The sequence below is a fragment of the Galeopterus variegatus genome, unplaced genomic scaffold, assembly GCF_000696425.1.
Source record: "Galeopterus variegatus unplaced genomic scaffold, G_variegatus-3.0.2 Scaffold1053, whole genome shotgun sequence".
NCBI classification, from domain to species: Eukaryota; Metazoa; Chordata; class Mammalia; order Dermoptera; family Cynocephalidae; genus Galeopterus; species Galeopterus variegatus.
In genome coordinates, this window is record NW_007727164.1 from 213,563 (window position 1) to 232,165 (window position 18,603).

The window sequence follows — 18,603 nt, forward strand, 5'->3', positions numbered from 1 at the left end:
AAAAAAAAAAAAAAAAAAAAAAAAAAAAAAAAAAAAAAAATGTTGGTAAGGGGATGGAGGGATACTTTCATTTGAACTTTGAGAAAAAGAGAAACAAAAGTGTGCAACAAATAAGCATTAAATTTAAATAATACTGGCAATGTATGAACAGTTCTAAAGTGGCCATTTTCTGGAGCTGTCAAAACAAATTTTCATCTGCTATTGCAAATGAGTAGAGGATATGTAGAACATCTTGCTGATACCCACAATCATTTGCTTATGTTCATCTCCCCAAATCGTCCAAGAGAAGGTCTTTTAATACCCCACTATCTTCCATGAAAGTTATCAAATGTGAGAAAAACAAATACAGCAGCCCAAATATGGGAATGATTCAGCAGCCACCTAACTCTACTTGCGGAAATAATGAAGTGAGGCTTCTCAAATATCTTCAACATTTAACAGGAGGGGAGGAGAAAAGGGAGGAAAAAGGAAGAAGAAATGTCTTGAGAGGGAGAAGGAATAACAAAAACAGGAAGACACAGAGCAGACTGCAAATAAGTCCTTTCCCTCATAGGTTTATCTTTCTTATGTGTAAGAAGGTATAGAAAATACTATACACCATATTCAAATAAGTACCAATTTATTCCAAAGGGACTATTTGCCAGTTTATATTATCTATATGATGAGGATAAACAAGAGTTATTTTTGAAATAATCCAATGCAGCCCACCCTATTTACTTTACAACACAATATATCACTTGTTTATTTTTAAAGGGATAAAGGACCTATAACAGAGACAGAACTATTTCTATAAAGATGTAAGCTAGTTGAATTGCTGGTTTAAATTAAACCCACACATACAAAATACAGGAACTGCAACCCTTTGCTACTTCAAGTGTAAGCAGGATCAGGTTACATTCGGAGCATATCTTTCCTCTGCCTTTTCTCCTTTTTAACAGAACCCAAATTTTGTTCAGCTTTTCTCCTTCTTCCACCCATGTGTCAGCAGAGACTGGCTGGGCAACAAGGGTAGGTTCCACTGGTCTAGAGCAATCATGGTAGTCTCCCTCCTCTTGCCAAGAAGACACACAGAAAATCTGCTAGTGGGCTTCTGGGAAAGGATTCCTCCCTCTAAAACGAGTCACTAGGAAGAGGAGGCCCCTAGTTACTGCCTTTGAGTACTGTATACATAACTCCTAGAAATGCTATTGCCATCTGGATTCCACTGAATGCCTGAGGACTATGACACATAACAGAGGACACTGTCAAGAGAATCAGAGACAGAGGACCAGCCCCCTGATAATTCCACACATGACCTGGTTCTATGTCAGAGTTTCCTGTTATGCAAGATAACAATACTCCCCCTATGGCTGAAAGGTTGAGCTGGGGGTTTAAATTACTTGCAGCCAAAAGCATCCTGATATTCTGCATATTTGAACATAAGCTTTAAGAAACTGAGAGCACATATAGAACTATCTCAGATAATTATTAATCTCTGGTTGTCAAATTTTTAAATTTTTTTCCAGATCATGCACAATTTTTAAAAACCTAATACCTGAACTAACATTAGATAAACCATTAATTCTTTACTCTAATTCTAAAAAATATTAAACAAAAAATCAGAGAGTTCATCAAAGTATAAGATTCCCTTTCTTCATATTCTGAAGAAAGGAATATATGAAAATTAGAGCATAATTTTCAATAACGTCCAGTTCCAAGAACAATCAAGGTAAATGCTAACAATTATCTGTTGAAAGCAAGTCCCTGAAACTCTCATTAAGGACAAGATCAAGAAAGAGAACTGTGCCAAGCAAAGCCCTCTCCACAAGCAACTAGGGCCATCCCAGAAATAGATACCCTTTCCTAAAGTGAGAGCTAAACAACCAGAGACTGTGCATAAATCATTAAGGACTGCAATACTGGACATCATTTTCTCATAACCATAATGCACATAATCCTTGTAATTCTGGGCAATTCAACTGCACACACTAACAGATGTGACAAACACAACCCGGAACCTTGCTGGTTCTTCATGAATCAATTACACACACTGAACTGGGTGGTCAGAAATAGTGGCAAATTGCATTTGCCCAAATTCCTTCTCTCAGGTGGAGCCCCATTTTGTGTTGCAGCCAGAGCTGGAGCTATATTCTTTCTGTGAGAAGTTACCTAATGTTTGGAGAAAATACCTTGATGGTTTGGAAATCAAATCTGGAAACCAAATAGAACAGGGTTAGAATTACAGCTCCTGCCTCTTATTAGCCATGTAACCATGTTCAAGTCATTTAGCCTTGCTGAGTTTCAGTTTCCTCATAAGCAAAACAGGAATATAATATGTACTCACTGAGCGGCTCTAAGGATTAAATTAGATGTCATAAAGTGCCTGGCACATAATAAATTCATAATAAATGGTGAGCCACTGTCAAATAGAAATTCTATGAAAAAAGGGACTATGCCCATTTGTTCATTAAAAAAATAGTAATAGAAGTAATAATGGTAATCACAGCAGAAATAATAATAATAATATCAGCTATTTGTTGAGCACTGCTCCAGAAACTTTACATGTAGCAATTCCTTTTATCTTCACAACTCTTTGAGGAAGGAACTAAAATTATTCCCATGTTACAGATGAAGAAGGTAAAAAGAAGATAAATAGCTTGCACAAAGCCACACAACCAATAAATGGAAGAGCCAGAAAAGCCAGGATTTGAACCCAGGCTGGCCAGCTTCAGAGACCTTACACAATACTGCCACCAATCCCAAAATGACTTCATATTGTATAACCAGCACCAAGCATGATGCCTGACATTTGTTGAAAAGTGAAATCAATAATTTATTATTACCATTCGAAGCTTTATAATCATTAGCAACATGTTGAAACGGAGCCCCTTTCCCTGATAAATTTCACTTACCATCAGGATGTAGGCTGGGTATCTTACTCCCATCTTTCAAAACAAATATTTATCAAGTACTTTCATAGCATATACGTCAGACACGAGCAATATAGATAAAGAATTCTACTCTCAGTCTAATGGGGGACATAGGTAGCAAAATTAGCATTAATATACAGTCCAACAACTTGTCACTGATTCACAAGTTTTGGTAATTTAGATTCAGTAATTACTACTAGTTTGAAAAGCAGCCATGGTTTTCTTAAAAACTACTAATGTGAACTCTTCAGGAAATCACACAATGGTCCTTCATGAGAAATGTTTCTTAAATGCTCAAAATACAAATAGGCATCATGCTCTTTAAAGAGTACTAATTCTTATTCTCAGTTGTATTTGGTAGAGACATATTTGCTCTCTAGCTGAATTCAAGTAACTTGAATAAAAAAAAAAAAAATCCTGGTTATAAGTTGCCTCAACATCAAAAATCCAAAACTAATTTCATTTTAAAACTGGCTAGGATGATTCAAATCAGCCCAATAGGGAGAAAAGTGGCTAAAGATGAGCACAGAGTTAACAGAAAAAGAAATACATATGCTCCTTGACTCACTTTGGAATAATGTCCCAATAAACCCAGTCAAAAACACCATAAGTTGAAATGCATTCAATACCTGTAAAAACCTACCAAAAAGTTGAAAAATCATTAAGTCAAACCATTTTAAGTCCAAATGCTCCTCAACTTACAATGGGGTTTGTCCCAATAAATCCATCATAAGGTCAAAAAATTAAGTCAAGCCTGCATAAGTCAGAGACCATCTTGTACAAGGGGCATATAAACATATGAAAATAAGCTCACCATACTCATAGTAAAAGAAATGAAGCTAAAAATTCAGAATGGAGACATCCAAAAGTTTAATCATGTAATCTCTGAGAAAGGCTATAGGAACAGAGGCATTCTCATTACTGCTGGTAGAAGAGTAAATTGGTATAAACCCCACCAGAAGTCAATTTGCCAACAGCTTACAAAATTCCAATGTGTACATACTTTAAACTAATAATCCTATTTGTGGTAATGTATCCTACAGACACATCTGCATGTATGTAAAATAATTGTGTAGGAAGTGATTTACTACAACATCGTAATAGCAAAGGATCAACAGTCATCAATAGGGGACATTACAGCACATTCACGCAGCAGAATACTACGCAACTATAAAGAAAAAAATGAGGAAGCTTTCCTTTAATTCTTACAGAAATAACTCCAACGTATATTGTTAACTACAAAAAGCCAATTTCAGACAGTATATATGATATGCTTTCTTATAGGATGAGAGCAAAGTGGGGGGGAGGTATAAATACGTGAATATGCACACACATACAGTCATATATCACCTAATGACAGGGATAATTTCTGAGAAACACACAATTATGCGATTTCATTGTCATATGAACATCACAGAGTACACTTACACAAATCTAGATGCTATGGTGTACTACACAGCTAGGCTATATGGCATAGCCTATGGCACCTATGTGTGTAATGTGTTGCAAGTGCCACAGTGACTACCACAAGTGACGGTGTGACCTTGCCCTGTTACATAGCTGTAGACCCACAAATGAACAATATGGGTGCAGAAACCTTCCGGTTTATTCCAGCTCAGCAGGAGCATAAAGATGAACTAAAATAGGGCTGGCCAGTTAGTTCAGTTGGTTAGAATGCAGCCTTATAAACCCAAGGTCACTGATTTGGTTCCCCATACCGGCCAGCCACCCCCCAAAAAAATTTTTATATGTATATGGACTAAAATAAAGTTGATTTCTTTGCATATGAAGTTAAAGACTGTCTCTGCATCCTCAAAGAAACTAACTTCTGCTAGCCTCCAATTCAGCACACAAACCTACCCCTTATCTCACACAGACCGCTCTCCTAAGTAGTATAAGCTCAACACCTAAGCTTTTAGAGCAGCATCTTTTTTTTTTAAAGAAGACATCAGTTCTTCATTTTCAAAAAATAATTCCTAAGAAAACCTTGCTTGTTTTTATCCTTTTTTCCTCAGTGTGGAGTTGAAATAAAAAGGTGCCAATATTGGTGCATAAGAAAGTAAGCCAAAAAGATTATTCCTATTCTCTGCTGGAGGAGAATAAGGCACTTGGAAATAAGAGTTCTCTGAAAAGTGAGGAAACTTTTTAAAAGGGAGGGTAAAACAGAATGGGAAGATTATATTAAATTTCTAAGGTAGCCTTACATAAACATCCCCAATCTTTCAGCAGCTTCCTCCTCATGTATAGGGAAAGGCAGGAACAAAATGGGCCTGACAAGCAGGACATCATCACGTTTCCTGTCCACACCTCTTCCCTGCCCCACATCTGCTACTCCACGCACATGAAGAGGGTGAAACTTCGGTGCAGATGAATAACTACACGTTCCTAGTATAGCCTTATGCATCCGGTGGCTTCTCAATAAACATCCTTTGTGACATTCCTAATAACTGAGGAACATTCATTCCTACCACCATCATATAATGCTCTATAGAAAAGAAAAATACGCTAATGTGCAGTTTCTTACAGTGACATCATAACCAGGCTCAAAACAGAGCAGTGCCAACATCAGTCTCCCACGATCATAACAGATACCAAGGAGTATACTTTTTCTGAGCTCATCTCACAACTATCTTATGCATAAGAACCCTGCCCAGCCCCATCATAAAACTCATGCCTACTTGGTATCAAGTGGTAAACTACAACCAGTCTAATACCATTTCTGTGTGAATCAAACTTAAAAAAAATAACAGCAGTGGTTCAGGAGGCTCTTCCCAAATAAGCTAACGACAAATCCACCAAGGTTAACTGCACAGGATAAATGCACAGGCTGCAGACGCTGCATTTTAATAGGTCACAAGACAAAAGCTTGTCAAAGTCAATCAACTCCCCACACTATGACAAGTCCACCAAGCTGGAGCCTACACTGATCTCACACTTTCAAATCCTCTTCTCCATAAGCTTTGGAATGCTGCAGTCGACAGGCATATATAAACCTTGTCAAATAATATAATTCGCTTCAAAAATTTTGGTCATTGGGGCTGGCCCGGTGGCGCACTGCTACAGTGCGCCGCTTGGGAAGCGCGGCAGCGCTCCCGCCGAGGGTTCGGATCCCACATACAGACCTTGCCGCTCACTGGCTGAGCGAGGAGCGGGGGCAGCACCGAGGGTTGCGATCCCGTTGCCGGTCCCGGTCCGGTACGGGCGCAACACTGAGGGTTGCGATCCGTTGCCGGTCACGAAAAAAAAAAAAAAAAGTTTGGTCATTAGCTCTTCCGCCATTTTAAATATTTATAGCACTACCAATAAGTTATTGCGATGCATAGCATACATTCTAAAAAACAAGACTGTAAACTGAATGATTTTTTTAGCTAAGGTAAGCATATCCAAATGTTGACGCCAGTCCACTGTCAGTAGATGGGCAGAAGGTGCCATAGAGTATCAGAATTAAGGACCTCCCAAGCATGGTATAAGAGCAACTTTCCCCAGGTGGGAAAAGCTGTAACCGCAATGGAATTATAGACATGCCATTTGGAATGCTATAAAAACTTTTTTTTAAAAAAAAGTATTTCTACTCTGAGCATTAGTTTAGTTCAAAACTATTTTACTTAGTAAGAGTTTCAAATAACTGTTTTTAGGTGGTGGTGGCTAGGAAAAAATTTTTACTTCAGCTAAATGCATTTATTTCTTATGAGGTAAAAGTCTCAAAGCTGAACATTTGCAAAAGTGATTTGGTAGAAGATCCTGCTGGAGAATATGCCAGGCATTCAACCTTCAGAGTCCACCAAAAAATCCAAACAAAAGTAATGTCAAAGTTTAAAATTTACCTTTCCAACCTAACTTTCTTTGCGATCCTGCTATGACATTAAACTAAAGGTCATCAATATATCATATAATCTGGGCAACCTGATGAGATTTCATATACCTTCAATGTGACAACAGAACAAATATGCAGTAATAAAAAAAGCTGTGGATATCTAACCTATTAGATAAATATTTACTTAGGGTGTGACAACATGAAAACAATAAACAGTTCTTAAACACTACTAATGGCTACTAATCTGCAGATGCTAAAAATTGTTAATTCATACATCAGATAGCTACAATATAACTTATTTTAATCAAATGAGTTAGGGTAAAATGAAGCAATTTATAAATTAATTAAAATGGAAGTTATCCTCTAACATGCTAAAAAAAAAAAACAAAAAAACATATACTAGCAACCTTATATAGCCTTCACTGTGCTTTAGGAAATAATTAACTTTAATACAGTGTTCATACCACTGAATAAATCAATTGTAAAACAGCTAGACACATATATAAAAATAAATCAACTAGCTTCATTATTCTCATAGGTCAAACCTGAAAAAGCTATGCTAAAGATAATCTAACAAAATTCAATATTTGCCTAGAAAAATGCAAACAAGTGGTCTAAAACTAAACTCTGACCACTGAAAAAAATGTATTTTTCATAGACCTTCATTCAAATATAACAGAAAATATTCCCTTGCCAAACAGTGTACATACTCAGATTACATCTACTCTGTACACAAGTATTTTCCAAATTTTCAGTCCCCTGGATATTTAATCACACTATTAACAACAAACTTACTTCACAAGCAAAAACAAACAAGCTTATATCACAAAACCCAACTGCTACAACAGAAATGTCCTAAAAATCTCCCCCTTGAAATACATACGCAGCTATTAAGCACATCAAGCCCGTTGTCTGCTGTTTCTGTGATAGGAAGACTATGAAAAGCTGATGGAAATCAGCGTCCAAAAGCTTAATGAGCAAGACTGGCCCCACCCAAGCCAGACCCTGCTGGAGAAGGGCATGCTCAGTAGAAAAGCCCAGCTTCGTTCCAAGTCATTTCATTCCTCAGCTAGAAAATTCATATGGGTCAAAGAAAAAAAGTCAGCTTCCTGAAGACCGTTCAATCCAATAAATGGAGAACACTTCTTCGTAAAGACTAGTTTTAATGCCACAACTACAATTCTATAATTATAATTTTTATAATTCTACTACGGTACTGAGAAATTTTTGTCATTTAGTTATTTTGGTTACGATTTTTGCTTTGCTTTGGGTCTCCATCTCTCAACTTTTTTATTTTTGCCATTTTACTCTACCCTATGAATAAACATCAAAAGTATATGTACACACCGTATAGTCTAATCTTTAAACTACTATAAATGATACATACATTTTCAGATATAGAAAAACCATGCAAAACATAGTCCAGTTTTCAACATATAAAAAATAAGATATCTATTTTAGTTTATTTGTACAAGAATGTTTATTCATTGACACTCTATATAAAAATGGAGGTGTTTTAACCTAGATTGTATAGGTACCATGATATAGCTGTAAAGCTGATAAAACCCTTTCTTTGTAGTCAATCCTAAATTGAGAAATGACCTAAAACAAGGTAATCCTACATCCATCTGTCATATGAATATAAATACATATGGAAGCGAAGTAAATGTAAAGTCACTAAAGAAAAATGCGTCAGTTCTAAAATTCAGGTCAGAGCAATCTGAGAAATAACTAGTCCTTCCTTAACTTTATCTACAGTACCATCCCCTATTACATTTCTACAATCTTAATTCTGGGGGTTTTTCCCAACATATATATTTACATTAACAATTCAGGACTGAGACAGACTATGGATCCATGTGTGCATTTTTACAACTTCACTTTGCTACTATGTTGCTCTCCCTATCAAGCAGTCCCTAAGTTAATGAGTAATTACCTGCTCACATTCACCTATGGCGAAGTCTTTTCTTAAAAAAGAATAAGAAAAAAAGAGGTCTTTGTTAATCTCAATGAAAATACTTTAGGTATTTAAATAAACAAGATGTCACCTGTACCAAATGGCAGAGAAAAGGTAAAGTTTACATAAAGGGAAGACAGTGAAAGTATATTTCAATAGCAGCTCTGAAGAGATTAATCCATCAAAAAATGAGCAAATGCAAAACTTTTTTTAAAAAGTCATTCTATATAATGGAAATAAACTTTATTCACAAAGGTTTCACTTGTTTGCAAAAGGGTATGTGGTGAGTTTTTTAGTAGAGTCAATTTTATTCAATTCAGAGCATTATCCTTTATTCAGATTAAGTTCTTCCCAGTTTTTTTTTAATGTTAAGTGTATTTTTAAATAAATACTAGTAGTACAGTTGCAAATTTGTTACAATATACTTACTCGGAAAAACACTGGCTCCAAACCTTTTTCTGAAATGTACTGCTCCGTGGAATCCAAAGTCTGACTACTTCTGACCCGGTGAACTCAACACTGGTAAATGTTCACGCTCCATCCCAGGCATCTCTTATCACCCCTGTGCCTCCTGCCCTCTTCTCTTACTCTCCTACTGCTATGGACCAAATTATGTCCCCCTAAAATTCATATGATGAACCTAATCTCCAATGTGATGGTATCTGGAGTTGGGAACTTGAGAGATAATTAGGTTTAAATGAAGTCACGAGGGTAGGGCCCCCACGATGTAATTAGTGCCCTCTTGAGAAAAGATACCAGAGACCATGCACGAGCTCTCTCTCCCTACCACATGAGGATACAGCAAGATGGCAGCCTGTTGAGAAGGTGCTGTCTACAAGCCAGGAAGAGCCCTCACCAGAAACCAACCATGCCACCACCTCAAATTTAGACTTCCAGCCTCCAGAACTGTGAGAAAATAAATTTCTGTTGTTTAAGACACTCAGTCTATAGTATTTTGTTATGGCAGCCCAAATTAAGATACCTACCTTCTTAACTATAGAACTCAACACTACTGCTCAGCTCCTCTGCTGCCTTCAAAAGAAAAGATCCTGTTCATGAGACATATGAATCTCATTGTTCAAACAAAGGTTGAAAAAATTAAGATAGAGAGTAAATTATGTGGTACTATTATTTGGAAACAGAACCATTAACACAGTGAATAAAAAGGTTAGACTATTAGAACCCAGAAAAATTAACTGAGCTCCCAAATTCATATACGCAGTAAGTGGTAGAGCCAGAATTTACACCAATTTTGCCTGCCTTCAAAGCTAATAGACTTTTCCACCAAGGTTACATTGCCACTCTTTTAACACCTTTATTTTCCAGATAACTCAATTGAACCCAGAGAGGTGAAGTAACTTATAAGGTATAAGGTAACCTTACAGATGATTGCTAGAAGTATACAAACCAGGCCCAGTGTCATTTAAACTATTTATTTCCAGTAATATTTTAAACACATTCAAGTGCACAAAATATACAGGTTGAAACATCCACAAATGTCATAATATAAAAATACATTACTATAAACTTGTATCTATGACATTTGTCTGGGAAGAGCAAAAAAAGCCATGTTTTGGCATTGTCTCATTATTTCATTAAAATGAGAAATTAGAGGATTTATCCTCAAAATGCTATTTTAAAAATATTCAAGGGATTTGGTTGGGACTAAGGTGGGAAACACTTTCCCTATATTTGTGTATGTGGGTTTGGGTATAAATAGAGTTTTATCTTAAACTCGGCATCGTAATTTCTTGACTTTTTAAAATTGTCCTAGCTCCTACTTTATGGGGACAAAGAACAGAATTGATTAAGATACAGAGGACCCAATAACCTGATGAGTCACTCATCATTCCAAAACCATAAAGGACAAAAACTCTAAGAAAATAAAATTATCAGTGTCACAGAAAAGACAACGAGTAAGACAAAGTTCCTTTCAGTCTTTCATCTCTATTTAGCCAGCCTCCACCTGGAGAAACGATCATCATCTGTCCCATCTGTCCTATCAGGGAAAAAAAGTAGACAACATAATTTTCTAGCATAACCCTAAAATAACCTAAAAAGTACTCAGGAAAAATACCTCTTTTGTTAATTCTACTGATTTTACAGGAAATCCAATCTTCCCATCTACCAATTATCACTCAAGATGATACTTCATAAACAGAGAAAAGTTTTATAACTCTTCACTATAGATGAGCTTTAGCTGGTCTATAAAATTTTCTAATAGTCCACATTTCATCAGATCATTGCTATTGACATATCTGATGTCAGAAAAAAGAATAATTTTTTTTTTTTCACTAGGGCCTTGGTTTCAATGCACAAGATCTCTTTTGACTACATACCATCACAGTTTAACTTCTCTCAGGCTCTAAATCTAGAACAGTTTGCACAACTGCACGAGTCATCTGCAAAGTTTCTTCCCTACCAGACATCTTAGTATTAGACTCACAAGTTCAAATACATTAAATACAATTACGTTGTTTAAAATGTAATGTTAGAGAGTACTACAGATTTATGGTACTCTGGGAAAGAAATATGCTGTATGACCACAGGTTTTTACAGGGAGTATGAAAAGAAAGTGGGAGCAGATAGAGGAGGAGGAAAAAGGATAAAAGCTGATAAAGGAGTGATGGTTGGGATCTCTAATCAAAAAGTTACTGTTCTGGGGGCCGGCCCGGTGGCGCACTGGATAGTGCGCCGCTTGGGAAGCGCGGCGGCGCTCCCGCCCGAGGGTTCGGATCCCACATACAGACCGGTTCCCGCTCACTGGCTGAGCGAGGCGCGGGAGCAACGCCGAGGGTTGCGATCCCGTTGCCGGTCCCGGTCCGGTACGGGGGCGACACTGAGGGTTGTGATCCGTTGCCGGACACGGAAAAAGACAAAAAAAAAAAAAAAGTTACTGTTCTGAAAACAAAGTGGGAGCAGATAGAGGAGGAGGAAAAAGGATAAAAGATGATAAAGGAGTGATGGTTGGGATCTCTAATCAAAAAGTTACTGTTCTGGGGGCCGGCCCGGTGGCGCACTGGATAGTGCGCCGCTTGGGAAGCGCGGCGGCGCTCCCGCCCGAGGGTTCGGATCCCACATACAGACCGGTTCCCGCTCACTGGCTGAGCGAGGCGCGGGAGCAACGCCGAGGGTTGCGATCCCGTTGCCGGTCCCGGTCCGGTACGGGGGCGACACTGAGGGTTGTGATCCGTTGCCGGACACGGAAAAAGACAAAAAAAAAAAAAAAGTTACTGTTCTGAAAACACCTAAAAAGTATTAAGATTAAGCTCTTACAAATCCTTTTATTTTTAATTAACTACAAAAATCAAAAGCATTATTTTTAAAATTCACACTCAGACCAGGATAGTAATCTGGCATGTACTTAAAAATGTTATTATTTTCATTCCAATTTATGTCTAAGAAATATTTGCTGAGTTCTTCCTTTGCACCAGACACTGGTCTAGGCCCTAAGGACCTAGGGAAGGTTCTTTCCCACACCAACCCTCCAGGAATTCCCATTCTGTCGGGGAAAACAGACACATAAACAAATCATTACACCACATGTGATAAGGACTATAAACGAGGTAGTGAAAGGGCACAGCAGAAGTGGTCAACTCCCTCAGGAGGTAGAGGAAGACATTATAGGTTTACCACTTTTAGGCTCATCCTTCTCTCACTTGGAATGAGCAGTGCTACTGCTAGGTGGTAATGACACCCACCTTGCCTTAGGGATTAAATTTTTAAAAAGCACCTATCACAAAGCCCACTACTTTTAACGCAGAAACATATCTTGCTAGCACCTGTACAATACCCTACAAATGACTGAGCAAATGAGATTTTTCTACAGAATCGAAGAAGTACAGAGCCAAAAGGAACTTTAGTGTTCACCTACCCCTTGCCTTTAATAGATAGGGAATCTGAGGCCCAGAAATTAGGTTATCTGTCCAGAATACATAGTAAATCACTGGCAGATCTGACCAGGCTTAGATGTCAGATTCTAATAATAATCCCAATGCTTTTCCCTATAGCAGACTGCCCTGCCTGGATAAGAAGAAAAGAGCAGACACATTGTTAAGGACCCAAATGGGAACACAGGCCCTATATTGCTGTCCAAGAGTAAAAAGAAACAAATAGCTCTGAGACCAGGAATCTAGTAGACCTAAAACATTCCCCAGCTCTACCCCAACAAAAACCCTATACCCTACCCCAAAATTACGTTTCAAAAAAATAAAAGGGCCATTACCAAGAAATTACCTACTCTTCCCAACCTGAAAAAACATTAAACCTATACTCAAATAGCTTGGAATATATTCCCATGTTGCCACGTAGCTAAAACTAAGTCTGTAATATCAAAGTACCAGCAGCTAGCCTATCTGTGTAACAGGATGGTTGTGAGGATCTAATCTAAGGTGAACCACCATGATAGCTACTGGTAAGGTATAAAATGATAAAGTGTAAAATGCAAATTACTATTAAACACAGAATTTAAATGGTCAAAACATTCATCCAAGTTTTTCCCCTAAAAATGGTTGAATACATCACTACATTTAACTTTATTTTTAAAAATCAAACATTACCATATAGTAATCTCCTACCAATCTAATTTACCTACTTTTTCCTCAATTTGTGGGAGGAATACTCCTTTTCCAAACCCCTATAATTGCCCTTCTTTCTTTTTAGTCCTTTCCCTTAAAACATCCACGACTGTCCCAAGAGGATCTTCTAGAACCACATAAACATCAAGCACGTCAATATAGGCTTATATCAAAAAACGTATAAAACTTAACTTCGCTTCTACCAGGGCAAGCTGGAGAAAAGTTAGAGTGTATTTGTAAAAGGCAGTACACAGCTACACATCCAAGGTGCCTGACAAGCATGACCCCATTTATGGCCCTCTCCTCATTTCACCTGCATCACTATCTTCTTTCTGCCTGATATATGCAATCTGCAGTGCTTTGGGCACTTGTTTGAGAACCTAGTGTACTTCCAACCCTTCACAACTTTATTAGCTCTCCATAATTTGAAACTGTAGCTCTGCCTACTTTCTGTAGCTTCACTTTTAAAATCTAACTCTCCAAATTTGAATTATGAAAGAAAACCCTAACCTCAAGTGCTAATATGGTCTCAATCCACAGCCCCACCCACCCAGAACAATAAACAAAAAATATCCAACTGCAAGCCAGCATATTCACCATAACTTTTGCCTATGAGATCCTGATATTAATTCTGTACTTTCAAGTTGTGCTAAGATCCGTTCATCCAAGGAGAAATTGCTCTTTGCCTTCTGGTAGTTGCTGAGGATAAATATGTAAAACGTGGCTGCAGCAGCATAAGAGACAAGCACTTAAATAAATAACTTACTACAATGACAATAATAGCTACAATGTAGGCATAAACAATTTAACAGTAACTGACATGACGAGGGAAGAATGGTTCCCAAGGTGACATTTGAGCTGATCCTGAAAGATAAGGAGGAGCTTACTGGGCATATTGTAAGTGGGTATACGTACATTCCTCACCGTGGCAACTATAAGGGAAGAGTACAGAATCATGACAGTTAAATGTGTCATAGAGAACAGTGAGTACCTCGTCTGCCTGGAACACAGGGTGGGGAGTGGAGGAGATAGAACAAAGGAAGCAACAGCCAAATAATGCATGATCAGTATGATCAGATGTTTTTACCCTATCCTGTTGCAATGGAAAATAATATTAACTTTGTATTTCTGGAGGATTACTTTGGCAGCCATGTGAGAACAAGTAACACAATGAAAGGAAACTGGTTAAGATGATGCTCCAGTGATCCAGGAGACAACAAAGATACAAATGGAGAGATGGAGTCAATAAATAGTGTGTAAAATGGACAGGACTTGATAATGAATTGGACTGTAGGAGGAATGGAGAACAAAGTTCCCAGGTTCCTGGCAGTCAAAGGTCAGACAGTGGTGCCAATAATTTAGAGAGGAACTTAGAGAGTAGAAAATAGGGATAAAGGAAGCAAAAGCTTCTACTTTGAATGCATTTGAACTGGAATGCCTATGTGCCATCTGGGTAGCAAATCAGAAAGATGGTTGGAGATATGTGTCTGCATGACAGAGACTGGGCTTCCAGACTAAGATTTGAAACTACTTGGTCAACCAGTGTTATTAGAGGTAGATGAAACCCTAGGCAAAACAGCACTAGAAGAATGCTCATAATAAATCCCAATGCAGAGATAGCAAGGAACTTACCAAAGAGGGAAGGATCAGCATCAGAGAAAGACTGCAAACCAAGAAAGTACAAACACTGTATTCAATAAATTACATAAGATACTCAACAATTTATTATAAAAATAGGCTTTACATTAGATGATTTTGCCCAATTGTAGGTTAATGTATATGTTCTGAGCACACTGAAGGTGGGCTAGGCTAAGCTATGATGTTCAGTAGATTAGGTGTATCAAATGCATTTTCGACCTAATAACATTTTCAACTTATGACTGGTTTATTGGGATATAACCCCATCATGAGTCAAGGAGCATCTATACTGGCAAGAGAGAAGAGTCAAGCTGGGAGGAGAGGCCAATGGGGGCAAGAGCAGATTGCTTCAGGATTAAAAAGTGTCATAATATCGCCAGTTACCTCAAAGAGCAAGTTCAGTGGCTAGTGAGAACAAAAGACAACTGGCTAAAGAAAAAATATTGAAGGGAGGAAGGTAAACGATAACAACTGTAAACTAATCTCTGAAATTTAGCAATGAAGAACAGGCTGAAGAAAGGGCAAGTAATAACTACAAAGAGTTTAGGACTGTGGGAAGATGCTTACGTCCAGGAGATATCTGGGTTGTTTTATTTGGTGCCGGCTTCTGGTAGGAGAGACAAAGAGAAGAGAGGTTCAAGACACAAAGGAGAAGGAAAGGAAAATGGATAGCATGTAGTTCAGAAGAGAGGGAGGAAAAAGGATCAAAACCACAGAGAAGAGTTTAACATTTATCTGAAGCCCTGTTCCCCATCTTAAACAGCTTTGCTAACTTTGAAGCATTTAAAAGGAGGGGGTGGGGGGAACCTGAAGAGAAAAGGAGAAATTTTGGAGAAAATACGGTTTATGGAAACACATGTATGGCTCAAAACAGGTTAAGCTGAACAATTTTCAACATGAGAAGTCACTGGTATTTTAAACTTTTCAAACTTCGTTTGGTATTCCCTGCATAAATCTTCTATATTCTAATATATTAACTTTATTTGTAAATCAACATCTATTAAATTACCCAGAAGAAGGGCCGGCCCGGTGGCGCACTGGATAGTGCGCCGCTTGGGAAGCGCGGCGGCGCTCCCGCCCGAGGGTTCGGATCCCACATACAGACCGGTTCCCGCTCACTGGCTGAGCGAGGCATGGGAGCAACGCCAAGGGTTGCGATCCCGTTGCCGGTCCCGGTCCGGTACGGGGGCAACACTGAGGGTTGCGATCCGTTGCCAGACACGGAAAAAGACAAAAAAAAAAAAAAAAAAAAATTACCCAGAAGAATATAATCAAATGAGTACCAATCTTATCAGTATAGAAGCAGAAAAGAAATGAAAAAAATAACTCACTGAAATTGCAAGATTTTGGGCCGAGCCTGTGGCGCACTCGGGAGAGTGTGGCGCACTCGGGAGAGTGCGGCGCTGGGAGCGCAGCAGCACTCCCGCCGCAGGCTCGGATCCTATATAGGGATGACCAGTGCGCTCACAGCGCTCACTGGCTGAGCGCGGAGCGGCCGGTCTCAAAAAGGACAAAAAAAAAAAAAAAGAAATTGCAAGATTTTGGGGGGGGGGGGGGTTTTGTTTTCATCATAGCATGTGCCAAGGGCTTTACTAAATTTATTTTATGAGATACAATAACTATAACTGCAATCCCTATTCTCAAACTGTGAAGCCTGTGTCTCAATAAAATGACAGTTTGAAAGACAAGATAATGAAGACCACCATCACCACCAGAACCCCATAAGAACACGTGAAAGGTTATAAAACAAAACTCCTTTTATAGAGTTGAATCTTTTCCAGGATGGGCCTTTAAGACATTCTGACAGTACACACAAATACTATCTCTGGAACCAAACCAAAAAGGCACAGCTGCAAGACATCTTCCACTGAAGTTGTAACTGACTCAATAGCAGTTCTTCCTTTGAGCAAGAGAGTCTATAAAAGCCAGAAGCAGAGCTATTTTCCCCTACAAACTGTTTAGTGGAACCACTTTCTCCTGATCCAAATTGTAGCTTTACTAAAAAGCTAAGAAGGACAGTGTCCATTTTAATTTGTAAAAGAAAATATAAACATTTGAAAAAAAGTGCCTATGTATGGCTTTCATTAAGAAAAATTACGAACTGAACCAAAACCATGCTAAAATACATGGAGATATAAATTTTTTAAATTATAATCCGTCACCATCACAAAGGGGAAATTTGGATTTACCATAGCAGAAGGTTTTTTTTTTTTTTTAATTCTAAGCATAACAGTAATCAAAGAATCTAGATAATTAGTATTCATATTAAGAATACTGATTTATTTTGAACTTTATGTAAACTTATGATATCTGGGTATTTATGACAACTAAGAATTTTTTTAAAAAAGATATTTTGAAATCAATTAGGAATAGAATAACTCCAGCATAAGAAAAGCCACGCAGGTAACCAAATAAATGCTTTATTGTGTGATGCTTTCACTGCTATAGTTTTGACTATGTTACTACAGCAACACCAACAATACTCTTATACAAATACTTCTTCTGCAGCCGAGATGAAAACCAATAACCATCTCTTTATTTCTATTATGACTTCCAACAAAAAAGTCATCCTTCCTAACCTTCATTCCACAAACTTCAAAATCTAAGGCTTAAATATGTAACTGTTGCACTTAACTACAAGTGTCAGATATTCTCAAATTCTTCACAAAGAGAGGTTATTAACAGAGAAGGTATAATTCTGTTACTTCTTTAGCAATAATTCATTCTGAATAACAAGAAAAAAGAAAATAGAGGGAATAAAATAATTAACAAATGACTTACTTGGAAAATTATCTAAATTCTAGAGAAACTGAACACTGAAAACTTTGTGCCAAGATGTGAAATAAAGAATTCAATATTCTAAAGCCAAGAGATCAGCGAATTTCTCTGCGTAAGTTTCAGACACGCTTTCAAAATCACTTTCTGTTGGTGCCATTGTTTTGAAGTAAACAAAATATTTTATTAATAGTAACAGACCTGCCTATTTTGCAAGAAAGCTCTTTGCTGAATGCTTTACAGACATCCTCATATTATTAAGTTCATTTTATCCTCAAATAAAATGAGACTCAGAGAAATTAAACAACTACCCTTAATGACCATGCCATGCAAAATTGTATCTAGATTTAGACAAACCTAAATTTGGATCTTGATTTGACCTCCTGACAAGTATGTATGAGGTAGATACCTGAATTGAATCCAATTCTATTTTATGTGAAGTATGTTAACATTACGCCATAACACCTATATAACATCACAATTGTACCTCACTGAACTCCAAAATGCAGTGTTAACATAAACAGTCTCACTGATCCATGTCTCACATTTGCACACAGACTTCACTATGCACATTAGGGCTTTCTCCAACTATTTCTATTCTAATGCAACAAATTCTCAAAACTATTTTTTAGACAAATGTAAGAAAAACTATCAAACACAACTGAAAACTGGATCTTTCTACCTTCCAAAAATACATAGCAACAGATGCTTACCTGACATTTAATATCAATGGCTAAATAGACCACATCTTGCCTTTCTTCAAAGTACAGACAACTATTTGGGGAGACTAGAGAAGTCCAAATGAAAAGCCATCCCTATAAACTTATAATTTAACTGTGAATGCATTTTTTAAAAAAGAGTATATGCCTACTTATACTACAAACACATATATCAGATTTCCCAAAACAGTTCTTTTTTTGGGGGGGGGGGGGG

The 18,603-nt window shown here is 37.7% G+C and overlaps 1 protein-coding gene across 19 annotated transcripts in view; it reads right to left on the bottom strand.

Annotated features, from left to right (window-relative positions):
* Positions 1-18,603, bottom strand: part of EPB41L2 (erythrocyte membrane protein band 4.1-like 2) — a 210,635-nt gene that overhangs the window by 120,171 nt on the left and 71,861 nt on the right. The window contains exon 1 of one of the 19 annotated variants that reach the window (XM_008574477.1): positions 7,607-7,668. The exons of the other annotated variants lie outside the window; for them this stretch is intronic. The gene's annotated coding sequence lies outside the window, so the exon portion shown is untranslated. Of the gene's footprint in view, positions 1-7,606; positions 7,669-18,603 lie in introns of those variants that run through there. 19 annotated transcript variants of the gene reach the window in all.